The 15531-nt window shown below is 38.3% G+C and overlaps 1 protein-coding gene and 1 long non-coding RNA gene across 5 annotated transcripts in view; both read left to right on the top strand.

Moving 5' to 3' along the window:
• tbc1d14 (TBC1 domain family, member 14) overlaps window positions 1–15531 on the top strand; it is a 66916-nt gene that overhangs the window by 36439 nt on the left and 14946 nt on the right. The window lies entirely within an intron of this gene.
• On the top strand, window positions 6107–12865 carry LOC114573935 (uncharacterized). The gene is made up of 3 exons (XR_003694995.1): window positions 6107–6202; window positions 9486–9593; window positions 12818–12865. It is a non-coding gene; the product is annotated as an uncharacterized LOC114573935 (long non-coding RNA).

Here is a 15531-nt window from a genome sequence, read left to right on the forward strand (position 1 = left end):
TGTTCTTGCTCAGTTATTTCTTCATAGTTTTGTTTCATACCATTAGAAACTTGGTAATATAGGCTACTAACCATGCATGCAACATCTTCATCATGTCAAACGCCTGTGCCTAATATCTTCATTTCCTCATTCATCTAATATAACTATATAACCAGACCTAGTAACCTTGCAAAGGTTCGATTTGTGGATTACAGTTCCATTACATTACATGTCATTTAGAGGACGCTTTTTTCCAAAGTGACTTCCAATTGCTACATATGTCAGAGGTTGCACGCCTCTGGAGCAACTAGGGGTTAAGTGTCTTGCTCAGGGACACACTGGTTGATTTATCGCAGTGGGAATTTAACCCAAAACCGTTATGCTGGAGATGGGGTTTCCCATCTGGCCACATATTTCCAAAATACGAATAGGAAACATCATTTTAGGCTCAGAAAGCACACATATCACTGACCATGTCTCTCTGCACTGGAGCCCTACAGTGCAGTGTGCTCTCCCCCTGCTTTACTCTCTATACACTACTGACTGCCCCTCCAGGACCCCCTGTAAAGCTTATATCCAACAATGATGTGTCAGCTTACAGACATGATGTCAAGCAGCTGGCATCCTGGTGCAGCCACAACAACCTGTAACTAAATGCTCAGAAGACATTGGAGATGATTGCGGACTTCAGGAAGAGCCCCCCCTGAGCACCCTCCATCTGCCCTTAAAGACGATAGGCAAAGGTTCGAAGATATTAACCCCATTCTACAAGTATCACACGTTCCACATTCCAGCACTCTTTAAATTTTCAGGAGTATCCTTCTAATACAGTAGCTTCCGTGGCAAAAGTTTGAGCTTAAAGTTCCAAATGCACTAAAAGCATCTGACACGCGCGTTTGGAAGTACACCCAAGGTTTTAAATGGCCAATACGCAACAAAAGCGTTAGTCTACTCTAGTCTGTTAGCTGTCTCACTGACTGTGATCATAGTTTATTGCTGTGAAACTGGCCACACCAGCTGTGAGAGCAGCATGATAGTTGTGTGTATACGCCACACAGATCCGCTCTACAAACAGCCTTCTATTTATTTTTGTTGATGGTGAAACACGAGGGGATGTTTATGATTGTGTGAATCAAGCTCATACTTCTGTGCACCTAAACCATTCAAAAATGTCACGGCAACTGAGTGAAAGTTTCTCTTAAAAGCCCAGTAATCATTGTGATGGCATTTACAAATGAGCTGAAAAAATGGGAAGGATTGATGCAGTGGTCATGTATCCATAATCTGGACTATAAACTTGTTCTGTAGCTTATAGTCATTATAAAAAAAAGTGAAATTGAATGAATGCAACTTAAATATTTCTTAATATAAAAAATTAAATGTCCGTTGTGGCACAAAAAGTACAATGCCTCTACTGATGGGGGGATCTGTAACATACAAAACCTTTGCCTAAATAGCGACCTTTTCTACAATACTGCTGGTTCTGTGGTGTTGGCGCTTAAAATCTGATGCCTGCAGTGTGCCATGGAAGCATCAAATGAGGCAGGTCAAATAAGGCAGGTCAAAAGAACTGCGTCAATTATCGCTTTCAGTGCGTTTGGGCCTTGATTTACAGCATACAAATATATTTTTCTTTTGATAGAGAGCAAAAATAAAAGGTAGGCTTTAATATATATAGCCTATTTCATAATTATAACTTCTGTAATATATTTAAGTTTGGAAAAGTTGGGACCTTTACCTATCCTCTTTAACATTCTTGGCTCAGTAGTCACCACTGGGACACACATTCAAGAATACACAATATCCCAGGATCTGAAGTGGGATGCAAAATCAACACCACTGCAAAAGGCTGAAAGAGCATACTTCCTGCTTCTGGTAAGGTTAAACAGGACTCAGGACTTGGCCAGACTCAGCTGCATTATCCAGTTTCATAAATCATTCATTGGTTGAAAGCTACCATATCTATGTTTCCCCCCATCATTAACAAATAACTGTATGTATATATATAATATATATAGATTTCTTTATTTAAAAGGGACAGTGCACATTAATCAACATGAGTACAATGTCCAACATGTAAATGTGTTAGATTTAGCCGCACCGGCTAATTTTCATCTGTAGTCCACAAACCCCTTATAACCCTTAAGCCATGCTATTGCTATTGCTTACAAAGAAATCTGTATATTCTGTTTGATAAGATCATTACTTACCCTAGCCCAGATTTTCTTTTTTTTTTTTTTTTAGCCCAACCTAGTTTGCTAAAAAATGTAATATGTTTCACATGGATTAATCATGCTGCTGCATCTGTATCCTTCATAACTTGGGCTGTTTAGGTTTAAACAAACAAGCATGTTTCTAACTGTGTGTTCAGGTGTGCCTGGATATTACAGAACTATGGGTCTTCATGTTGAGGTAAATTTCACAAACAGAAAAGTCAAATCCATAATTTAAAGTGTGTTCTCAGTCATCCAGGTCAGAGGATGCATTGAATTACTCAGCAAGAGCTAAATTGTCTTAAAATAACTGCAAAAAAAAAATCTGCAGTCCTCCATTTTAGTAAAAACATGACCAGTCAGGGTCAGTAAAATTGCAATTTCCATATTCCCTTGAATGCAGCAGTAGTGCAGGTGCAGATTGCAGTCCTCCTCCCCCACCCAATGTCTCAACTGACCTGGTTGTGACCTCTGAAGCAGAGAGGCCCAGAGGAACAGACAGTTTGGCATGAATTCAGTTTGAGGTTATTTCCAAACAAAACCTCACGTTATTTTATGCTATACATTTTCAATAAAGACTAATGCATTAAATATGTGTTCATTATATTTATAATTATTTAAGAGATGATTAAGATATTTTAATACTTAAGTAATAGCTTACAACAGGCCATAGTATGTTGTGATAAAGGCACAACATATAGCAGGGCAGATAATGTTAGCCTAGCACAGACTTTTTCTTTTACATAAAGCTAATGAAAAGGCACACAATAACAAAAACTAACTTAACAATCGAGACAGAACTAGACAAGCAACTAACTGCTGGCCGCAGTGGTAGAAGAGCAACTCCTGTTTTCTGCTAGATTAAAATTGCTGTGTTTATCAATGAAGAAGGCTTTCAAGAGAGCATAGACAACAACTTCCATTCCTTTTAGTAAAGGGCTGTCTGATGGCAAAATAAAGCGGGAAAATATTCTAAATATATACAGTATATAGATACTTCGCCAACCAACTCTGTTTCATGGCAGTGTGTGTGCAGATGAACAGCTTTTGTCCGTTGCACCAGCTATCAGTTTGTGTAATGTTGTATCTCAAACTTGGAGTGATACTTGTTGTTCAAAGGAATTCTAATTATAGCTTTTGTATGTGGTTGTTATTATATCACTATTATGAACCAGAACAAATCAGTTTGCTTGATTTGAGCAACCTTTTATAATATGGTTTTGATATTTTAGTTATGCCACCTCATTGCTGGACTATCATACCTGATATTCAAGCTCATTTGAAGGTTTGGTGCAGTTCAGCTTTATTGCTTGCCATCCATTCTCCCTTTTTTTTCTCACCATGGATACTTCTGATGTTGCTTCAGATCTGCATCTTATCCCTACATTTCATTTACATATAGATAATATAGTATAAGCTAACAATGATGAATATATTGTTACTTTTGTAATTAACTTTAAAAAAGCTGTAAGGCCTAAAGGGAACTATGAATACAAATCTGAAAACTTTAAGCTCATGTATTAATAACAATACTCAAAACCATATAATTTCTATGGTCCAGACTGCTTAAAGCTGCCTACACATAAAAGCCGGCAAAATCGCTTCTGCGCTGGCCAATCCATTGAGAGCAGTGCCGCCCAACCAGGCGCTGCTCTACCCTGGCATCATGCACCTCTCAGAATTGCCGAATTGCTCGCTTGCTCTCAGCACAATTACATTTTTTTCACTCAAATTCTAAATCAAACAGGACATCTTAAAGGCCCCTTTCAGTGTATTTTGACATACTTATGGTATTTCATATTTTCATGACAATTTTGAGTAACAAGTGAGAGATTCTGTGTTGTTCTAATAATTGTCTCATTTGTGGTCTGATAAACACTGACTTTATCAAATTGGAAGTTTCTAATATATTATAGAAGAGTTTAGACCAAAGATTGGCAACGAGACACAACTGTTTTAGAACATTGCAGTTTCAGCAGTCTACAAACCAGCTAATGGTGTTGCTGCGACTCAGCTGGTCAAGACTCCAGAGGCTGGTTTTAAAACGTTAGAGACGTCTTCTGTTTCAACAGAAGTCAGCTGGTCGAGTGAGCTTACAAACTATAGAAATAAAATGATCCATAATGCATTTATTTCTGTTTACAAACTGTCAGCTGGTGGAAATGGCAGTTTTAGACGGTGGCTCAACGAGCGCTGCAACCAGGGTTTGTGGTGCAGCGATTTAGAGAGAGATTGAAGAGAGGGAGCTGCGTTATAAAGTTGAGAATCAGAACTACAATATATGAAATATATTTTGATGAATGTTATGTACATGTAAGATAAAAATATGTATAATAATTATTAATTAATTTTGTATTGATGGGGAGAAAAATGTATTAATTTAGTATAAAAAAAACTAATAATGAAGAAATTAATTTCAAATAATGCCAAATATTTGTTGCTTATATGCTAAAAACTTTCAGGGTTTGTAGCGTATGGTTTAAATTGTAGTCTTAAATTGAGCTAATGTTACCACATTAAAAAAGAAAACACTGTTACACACAATCTGTCATGTTCAAGTCCCCATCCTGACCACGCCCATCCCCCACTCTGGCCATGCCTTTACCATGTGGCGAACATGAGGTGTGTTTAGGGTCCCCTGCGTGTCCAGGCCCTCCCCTTACATTAGGTGAGTTTGGCGTGGTGTGAACTCAAATATCAACTGAACAGATAAGAGCACGCTGACATGCACAAGCATATACAGATATTTTGAAGAATGTTATGAATATTTATTATAATTATTAATTTTTGCTAATGAGGAAAAATGTATCCATTTAGTATGTACACTTTTCATTGGCTTAATTTTGAGGAAAAAAACTAACTAATAATAAATTAAAAAAATAATTATTTTTATTTCAAGTTAAGCCAAAAGCATTCGCCTGTTTATATGCTGAAAGGTTTCAGGGTTCGTTTGGTTTCGATTGTTGTCTCAAATTGAGCTACTGACGCCGTTTAAAAGAAAACACTGTTACACACGTATGTCATGTTCAAGTCCCCATCCCGACCACGCCCATCCCCCACTCCGCCATGTGGCAAGTGTGTGTGCCGGAGTCCCCATGGTGTCCAGCCCCTCCCCTCACGTAAGCTGTGAACTCTGCGTCAGATCTTCACTGCATGGACGAGAGCAGGCTGGAGTCATGGATCGGGAGAGATGGTGAGTCTAAAATTGATTTTACTGCCATTTAAACCGTTTACAATTCTGTTTAAAATAGATTTGTACTGTTATCACATGTAAACCAACTCTTATAGATTAATTTGAAAGTAAAATGTTAGAAGGCTAACTTATATCTTGTCAGCCAAATAAGTTAATGCTAGCTAGTTTAATGGCAGCTAACATTACAGTTTATAAACCAACACCATCTTAGTTTACAGTAAATTGTGCCGTCGTCGTGTCAAATGGAAACCTTAGTTTAGGACAGTAGCAGGTGTGGTTCTCAGGACCAGGTCAGCCATTTAGTAACGTGCACATGCCGTGACCTGTCGCCATTTTGCAACTTTTACCATACGTATGTGTGTGTGGGGGGTGGAGGGGGTTTAAACAAAAGTATAAATCAAGAGAGATGGCTGCAATAATGTTAAATGCACTGATACTGAGCTGAAATGAAGTGTGCTGCAACATGTGTCTTATAGTCAGAATCAGATAGTGCTGTGTGTGGGGTGGGGGGGGGGGGGTGTTGAGTGAGAAGGAGTGGTGACTACAGAAGGAGAGGTGGCTGGGGAACTATTTTCTCCAGAGAGATAAATATGTTGTACTTTTCCCATATAAAAAAACATCCTTTTATCGAAAATATGGACATACAGTGTTATACTACCTCTTTGATGGTGCATGTGACACGTACTGCCTAATCTACTGTTAATAAACAGGAGAAATGCAGCTAAAATGTGTGACTAATATGATATATGATATGACTTGCAGGAAGAAGATTTGACAACCATTCATGGTCACCGTGACAGCCCTTTCAATTCTTCAGGTCAGTAAAGTGATAATTAGGACAACTCGTAATATGAATTTGCACTTAATGATCTCTTTTTGGTCATTTTGCTGGTACACATTAAATGTCTGCTATAGAATGTTTGTTTGGAAATATTGTCATGGAAATCAGTGTTGGTTTGGGGCATGAGACTCAGAAAGTTGATGTGTTGCATGGCAAAGGCCCAATAGTACGAGTATTCCACCTGCATTTTTGTTGATAAATCCAACTTTCTGAGTCTCATGCAGGGTTATCTCTGCCATTATAGAGCTTAGGGGCAGGGCCAAAGCGTATAAACATAAAAACAATTTGGACATCATCTGGACTGCGAACATAGACTGTATAGAAGCCGATGAACAGGAGGGGCTCCTGCTTGTTGTCTTCTGGACACATGCTGTATGATGGACACAAACAGTGTCACAACCACACACACACCATGCATGTTGCACACGCAGCCCCAGGTACAGCCCACACATTAGATAGTGTGTGGTGGAAAAGAGAGGTGAAAAGATAGGGACTTGTGTTTGTGAGTATAAAGTTAATAATCATTTGCATAATAGATGTGAATGTAGAATTTTAGTCTGTGTACAGTATATCTGTTGGTAATTGCTATAACTCCTCAAGACCCAAGCCAAGTTCCGTGTCCTGCTTGCTACCTGCTGGTTTAAAGTGAAACGGTTAGCCAGCCCGGCACAGAGCTAGCGACAACTTTAGCTAAGGTTCACTCACCAACCGTGGGCTGACCTTTAAGGTGGACAAGCTATTCTCATTTTAGTGACAAGCTCCTCCAAGTTTTGCTTCTAATGATCTTTCCCTAGCTGCAACCAACAACAACTCGGCTAAGCTTTTGCAAAAATAACTGTTTAATGACATCACCAATATGCAAATGAATGTGTGACGTCATTGCACCTAAGCGCTCTGAAATCTCAGGGAAAACCCTGTCATGCACTGTCACACATCAAACAATGCAATATATGAAACATCCTCAACATTTTATGGCTGCCATCTTATAGTTTACCAAATGAGATTACCCTGATGCTTTATAACGTTTCAATTTGATCTATTTAAGTTCTGTTGTAAACATTTATCTCCTGTCATATCTTTACTAATGACTATAACCCCATTAACACTCTCTGACAGTGCCTTGAAGAAATAGATACTTGGATGTCACAGAACTTCCTCCAGCTTAACAAAAATAAAACTGAGATGGTAGTTTTTGGAAATGAGGAGGAAAGATGCAAACTTTCTACCTTGCTTTAAAGGAAGGGCTTAATAGCAAAGAAAGTAAAAAAAAAAACAACCTTGGTATCCTTAAATTTTAGCAGTCACATTAAAACAGTCATAAAATCATTATACCTTCATTTTAAAAATATCAATAAACTAAAAGAATATATTTCAAAGGAGGATCTTGAAAAAAAATCATACATACTTTCATTTCTAGTGGGATTGATTATTGCAATGTGCTGGACCCCTAAAAGACTTTAAAACCTCTCCAAATGGTACAGAATAGTGCAGCCAGGATCCTTACTAAAACAAAAAAGAACAGATCATATTACGCCAGTCTTAAAGTCCTTACACTGGCTCCCAATTTAATACAGAATTGATTCTAAGGCTCTTCTGTTAGTTTTAAGACACTAAAGGGGATGGGACCTTCCATGGGAACTACCTGCATGACATATTCCAACAACATTCTCAACCAAGACACCTTAGATTAAAACATAAGCAACTACTACTGAAACCTACTGTCAGAACAAAACAGGGGGGGAAGCAGCTTTTAACCACTATGGTGTCGATCTTTGGACCAGCTTCCAGAGAACATAAAAAATCTGAACTTGAAAATTGAGATCGTCACTCATAGAAAACATTCTCAAAACCGTGATCTGAATGTAATAACACTAATTCACAAATGTGTAGATTTATTTTACCATAGATACAATGACAGTAGCAAATTTGTAATGCAACGTTTACTGATTTTTATATATTATTATTATTTATATTAAATAATGATGGGTAAATGTTGCATTACAAGTTTGCAGCTATCATTGTATCTGTAAAAATCAATCTACACATTTGTGAAATTCTTTTGTGTGAATATTTTTCAATAGGTGGACCATTTTTTCTCTCACGTTTTGCACCATATTTACCTTCATAGTTATAAATTACTGCGGCAAGGCAGAAATATTAGCTATTTGTTTAAATGTTGTTTTCCTGTGTATGTATTTTTAAAGTGGAAAATGTAAACAGTCCAACAGCTACCTGTAATGACTGCCTATAACTGCACCCTCAATAATAATGGGATCATCAGCTACAAGTTTATGAGAAAAGTTCAGCAGCATCATAATTCAATTCAATTTTATTTATAGTATCAAATCATAACAAGAGTTATCTCGAGACACTTTACAGATTAGATCTAGACCACACTCTATAATTTACAAAGCCCCAACAATTCCCGAAAGAGCAAGCAGTTCGACAGTGGCGAGGAAAAACTCCCTCTTAGGAAGAAACCTTGAACAGCACCATAAGAAGAGCTGCAGCTAGTAACATTAGCATTATGTTTTATTATACTTAGCAACTGTAATCATTCAGTCACAGCATTCTTGCCATAGGCCCTCATACATGTTATCGGTTCATTATGGCTGCTGCTTAAACTCACGCCCGTAAGTTAACTAGCCTGCAACACAAATCAAACATAGCTTACCTTTCTGTCATGCCAATGTAAACTTCCTACTTTTTAAGCAAACACACCTAGCAATCCCTTCCTCTCTCTGCATCATGTTTTTATTGAACAACATGGCATCATAACTGGCTTAAGTGGGCCATTGCAGGATGATCCAGTATTTAGCCTGAGTCGTAGGTTTCATATTTTTCCAAGTAAGGTTTTGCTTTGTGTAAGTCATTGTATTATAGATTTTGTTTTATAAAATCACAGAGTTGTACATAATCTCAAGTAATAATAAGCCTACATGAATCCCACCATAATATGTCACATTTTCATCATTAGGTTAATCTGGAAAAAATGTTTGTTAGGCTTTATCCATCATCATCATCAGTGTCAAAGATTACAGATTTTAAAAAAGGTCACCAAAAGGTTGAGTAGAGTCAGTCAGTTTAGCAGGTTATACTAGGTACGTTAGATGTGGTGTATAGTAATACTAATATGGAATGTAGTGGGAGAGGAATTCTAAAATCAATTAGTTTTAACAGAAAAATTATCAATAAGTAAATGGCATACATTTAGTTTATCTAACAACAATAATTGTTTTTTTTTTTTTTTGATCCCCAGGAAATGGACCAGAGCTCTTCTGACTCTACAGTGATCCTTGAACTAAGTTCCGTCCCTGAAAAGGAGGACATAAGTGTTCCTGAACTCAAGAGAGCAGAAAGTGTATTTGTAAGTTCACATACAATCCAATGCACAACTTGGTCTGACAATAACAGTAGTGGGGGAAATTGTCTTGGTTTTAACCTGTTAAGTCCGACGGACCTGGTACCGGTTCCACAGCACTAAGTGGTCGCAGCTATTGTAAATTTGCGCTTGTTTAAAACTCTAGGTTAATCACAGCCTCATTGAACTTTAAGACCCAACATCTTAAACTCTAGACCAATACTTTTCTGAGCCATTTTCAGAAAATATACAAATTTGGCTGACTACCACTGAAGGGATTTGGGCTACTCCTCCGGTACTTAAATTTGGTCTTTAATGATATGGCATTTTTCTGTAATCAATAGTATTAAAGGAGAACTCCTGGCAATTTTTACATTAATCTTGCTATACCTACTGTATGTGAGTACCGTCGATAGCAAAAAATATGAGCCGATTCGGTGCTAGCAGCACGGAGCTAATACAGCTAACGCCCAGAGCTCCCACTCAGCTAAAACGGCAGTTTTGGGGGCATAAGATAAAGAGTGCCTTTGTGCCTCTTAACAGACACAAAATGCAATTAAAACATCTGTACAACATGAACAGGGCCCTTACATGACAACAAGATGCGTTAAGCAACTTAGCCATTGTTTAAATTCACCTATCCTCTTAGCTGCTTAAGCGCCTGGGATGAGTGAGTGTGTTCAGCCAGGAATATTATTAATATAATTATTTGGTAATAATCATCACACAGCAGTTCTGTGTGTATTTGTAGCATATATATCCATTTTGTGTGCGTTGGTGAGTAGGAGTCTTGCCAGTGTTGATTTTTGTGGTTTCCTTAGCCGGGCTAGCAGGCCCGGCCGGCGCCCCTGCTTCTGCTTCCTTCCTGCCCTCCTGGCTTGGCCGACAACAATCCAACGAGCGCCCGCTGGTCTGGTGGATGTCCTCCAGAAGACCATTCAAGCCTTTGCTGCAAAAATTTTTATTTCCCACCTCAAAAATGTAGTAGTAGTACTGTAAATGTACTGTAGTGATTATGACCATATTAGTGACTATGTAACTACATGGAAACGGACCAAATTATGTTTGCCTTGTACAGTAAAATAGTGTTACAGACGGCTAGCTGTAGTCTCGCATACAAAGTCCCGCTTTGAATTCAGTTGTAGCAGGAAAAGGTAAACAGTGTGCAGGTTGGAGGAGCGTCGTGTGTGAAGAGTGAAAAGCGGAGGTGTTCACAAAGGAAGAAGCTTGGAGTAATGTAACTATGGAGCTAGAGCTAGCCTTCAGTAAGGCTTATTACTGCACAAGAAACAGGCATCATTTGGCCCGCTTCCATGTAGTAACATAGTCATTAATATGGTCATAACCACTACAGTGCTCAATTACCTATTTTTGAGGGGGAAATAAAATAAAAATTTTCACAGCAAAGGCTTGAATGGTCTTCTGGAAGACCTCCACCAGACCAGCGGGCGCCACTGGATTGTTGTCGGCCACGGTAAGCCAGGAGGGCAGGCAGGAAGCAGAAGTTGAACGCCGGGCCGGGCCTGCTAGCCCGGCTAAGGAAACCACAACAATCAACACAGACAAGACTCCTACTCACCAACGCTAGATGGATCACACACAAAATGGATATAAATGCTACAAATACACAGGAACTGCTTTGTGATGATTATTACAGAGGCTGGGCTGAACACAAATGCATCTAGTTGTCATGTAAGGGCCCTGTTCATGTTGTACAGACATTTTAATTGCATTTTGTGTCTGTTAAGAGACACAAAGGCACTCTCACACACTTTATCTTATGCCCCAAACTGCCGTTTTAGCTCAGTGGGAGCTCTGGGCATTAGCTGCAGCAGCTCTGTGTTGCTAGCACTGATTTGGCTCGTTTTTATTTTTCGTCAGTACTCACATAGGTATAGCAATCAAGATTAACGTAAAAATTGGTTTTGGACAATGATTTACAAAGCCATAAAAGTAATTGTGAATTTGCATGTGAGCTTAACTAAAAGGGATCTGGTCAGCTATGTACAAATGTCTCATGTTATTTACGTAGTCCTATGTGATATAAAGCTGATTTTGTCAGTAAGTAAATGAAACTGGTACTTACTTGCAGCCAGATCAAGGCTAAAAAAGGAAGTGCAGTACCAACCAGGTGGTTGGTAGAGCATTGCTTGGTTTTTGCTAAGTAGTTGTTAGGGACTTATGGGGCTGAAAAATTAATCAAAAATATTATCAAAATCACAATATGGCCAAGTGCAATATGTAGATTGAAGAAACAGAGATACCCTGGCCTACAAATCATGTTTTTCAGATATAAAAAAAAAGACCCCAACAAAATATTACATCATCATGAATTTTAAATTTAAGTAAAAATGTATATTGTGACAAAAAGAAAAGCATTTATTTTTTTTTTCTCCATATAGAGACGGCGTATTTAAGTCCCGCCCCACAGGGGGGAAACAGCTCTCTGCCCTCCGCTTACTTGTGTTGTGTCAAGGTTTTTCCTCTTTATTCCGTCTTCTAGCAAACAACAGAAACATGAGTAATCAGCAGGAAGAATGGGAAGACTGGAATCCTGACACTAAACTAAAGTTATGTCCAACATTACCTGTGTTAGCTTACCTTACAGACTGTAGTTAGTCTAAAACTGACATTTGGATATTTGACTTGTTAATAAAATGCTTGCTGCAAACGTAACATTGGGCATATTGTTAGCTTAGTGTCAGAATCCCACAGTCTAACCATTCTCTCTGCTGATTCCTCACGATATATCCACTTTTGTCATCATAAAAGCTCAGTTTTTCGGTTCCACAACTTATGAAAACTTAGGTTCTGGGTTCTATACATTGTTGGTAGTAAATATCACCACACAGCAGCTTTTAGGACTGTTTCGGTTTGCCAGCAGACAAAATTGAAGATGAGGCACCTTCATCCAATACAAGTCGATGTAGAGCGGAAAGATGTTTTCCTCTCTGGTGGGAGTATGACGCGATGTGCTGTGTCTCTATTGTGCAGCCCTAGGTGGTTATGAGGTAACATCTAGCAAACCATCTAGTTGCCATCTAGTCCCCTTTGTAACAACCACACTTTTACAGTTTTTTTTCAGTCTAAATTACTTATTATTATTATTATTATTAGCACGACAATAGAAACCACCTAGTTACTACTGTCCAGACACCCATCATTTTAGATTTTTAATCTTTAAACTCTGCAAGCAATTTTACATTGATTGGCCTTACTTTTTGTCTAAGGTTCATCAAAAATGGCGAGAAAGAAGTGGAGCACAGAGGAGGTCCAGGAGATGTGGATCAATCAATCTCATGGACAACATCAACTCTGGCAGGGTTCCTGGCAAAGCCCAGTGTGAAGCATCTATCAAGGGATCCTCAGAGGTGCTTAGGGGAAGGAGCTGGAAGGCAGTTAAGTTCTATGTGAAGAACCGCATTGACACTTTAAAGCGCCTAGAAAATAACTAATGGAAATCTAAATTGTAATCACTGAACATAATTCTTTTTTGCCATCTAAGTTCTTCTACAATCCCACAACTAGGTACAGCGCTAACTTCAATTCAGCTCATATCTGAGCATGCAAAGACATTTTATTAAGATTGTTATAGCTCTTTTGTTTTCAAATTTAATATGTCAACATGCTCTGACTATTATTTCATTGAGTGATGTAATTTAAATTTTTATCCTAAAGAACATTGTGGTAGTGGGTCATGGGTGGTTCGAGAAATGGAGGTAGAGAGAGACACAGGTTGTAGAGAGAGTGAAAGGTTTTTAGAGAGACAGGTTTGCAGGGAGAGATAGACAGGTATGTATGTAGAGATAGACAGGTATGTAGGAAATGAGAGAGACAGGTATGTAGGTAGAGAGAGACCGGTATGTAGAGAGAGACAGGTATGTAGAAAGGAGAGAGACAGGTATGTAGAGAGAGACCGGTATGTAGATTAGAGAGTGAGACAGGTATGTAGATTAGAGAGTGAGACAGGTATGTATATTAGAGAGAGAGACTATGTAGGGAGAGATAGATGGGTGTGTAGAAAGAGAAAGCGTTCCTGAACCTTTTTTAAAATAAGAAACAGAGGTAAAGAGAGAGAAAAGTTTGTAGAGAGAAATCGAGGTCGGCAGAGACAGACAGGTTTGTAGGAAGTAAGAGAAAGAGGTGAAGGAGAAGGAAGCAAAGAGCCAGGACAAATGAATTTGTATATGGATGAGTTGTGATAATAAAGTTAATCTGCAATGTAAACACCATTGCTTCTGTGGCATTTCCTGAATGAACTAGAATATATAAAGTACTACAAGTCAAAGGTTGGTTGGAACAATACTGACAGGAAACAAAGAAAAATTAACAAAACAAGTACAAGGTGCAGGCGACTGCTGTCACCACTGTCCCTCCGCTTATGGAAGCAACACAGACTGCTGCCTGCTCACAGCTCTTAGTGTCTTCTCCTAGTAGGACTGGTAATTTAATTTAATCTGAGAGCTATAGAAAACCTTTTGGTTCTTATATATATTCTTTGGAAATATATTTTCCAAATGTTTATATATTTGACATGTTAAGTGAGGAAGTTTGGCTCTGTTTTAGGCTCACTAAGGGTGCAATCAGTGGAGCGTTTGCTCTACAGGGAGCCAGGTTTTCCTTTGTCACCTGTTTTCAATGGCAAGGCTGTGCGCACTCAGTCTGTACTGTGCCGATCCGTAACCATGCTCAAATAATCTGCTATGGTGTCCGGTTGATTTAGAGCAACAAAACATGAAGTTTTTGAACAAAACTACATCATCCATTGGAAAATAGATGATGTAGTTTTGTTTAAGCTGTGGTGTAATCTAGTTGAGTTGTTGGTTATGTTCCTGATGCTTTGGTGGAACAGGTTTGTGAACTCAGCTGGGTAAGCGGGTGTCCATTTTTGTTCATCTCTTGGCACTTGATAATATGAGAGGGGGTCACTATGTTTAGATGTGTCCAAAATTTAATTGCTTATTTTTGGTTTTAAATTTGATAAACTGGCCTAATTCAGCCTCTTTGCATTATATTTAGTTTTCCTCTCGACATGTAGGAGAAGCTTACAGAACTCTGCATGCAAGATAGTGTGTTATATTATTGATTCAATTCTTGTTTTGTAAGTGGACCGGACCCCCACCTCGCTGGTATGGAGTGCACTTGGTTCAAACACACAACTCAAATGAGTTTTAGCCAAATTCTAATTGGCATTTTGTTTTTACATTTTCGTACAGCATACAAAGTCCTGTGTTCATTAAAAAGTCATTAAAATGCCCTTTACATTACTTTCAGTAGCTTTGTAGAACAGTCTTGTGTCAAATATACACTAAAGCTTTTTGAAAGTAAATAAAAAAAGCATGTATATTCTTTTATATGTTTATCAATGAGGGTATATAGGGTCTAAATATGATCAGCGGTTTTATTGTGATGTCAGTAGTCTGAGTTTGAGTGGAGGATAGGGCATAGCAGGTCTGTTTATGGAGCAGAGCTACTCTCTTTAAACCAGCTTGTCCACCCTTGCAGAATCAGAAAACATTTGTGACATTAAATGGCCAAAACAAACTTAAGACAGGCAAGAGGAGCATCAAAAATATAAAAAACAAAAACTATGGAAGCGCCACCTGGTGGCTACTTTAATTATTTCACCTGTAATATACAACAACGAGTGATAAAAGTAAATATGAGGTCTTTATAGCTGAAAAAAAAATTTATATAATAGAAGGAGGAGTATTTCAATGGAATGGGGGTATAAATATTATAAATATTAAAAGAATTTGCCATGTGTCCCCATAGGGTTGGTGAAAGTCAGGTTTGACCTTTATTTGTGAAATCCTAACATTTTAAGTGATTTTCAGGATCCCAGAAAAAAAAAGAAATTTTGGAGTTGAAACCATGTCTCTAGCTCATTTAGAAATAGTAGTTTAGAAAGGGTCCCCATGGTCATTCGCTATGTCATGAGTCC

This window comes from Perca flavescens, chromosome 19 (assembly GCF_004354835.1).
Source record: "Perca flavescens isolate YP-PL-M2 chromosome 19, PFLA_1.0, whole genome shotgun sequence".
Lineage (NCBI taxonomy): Eukaryota > Metazoa > Chordata > Actinopteri > Perciformes > Percidae > Perca > Perca flavescens.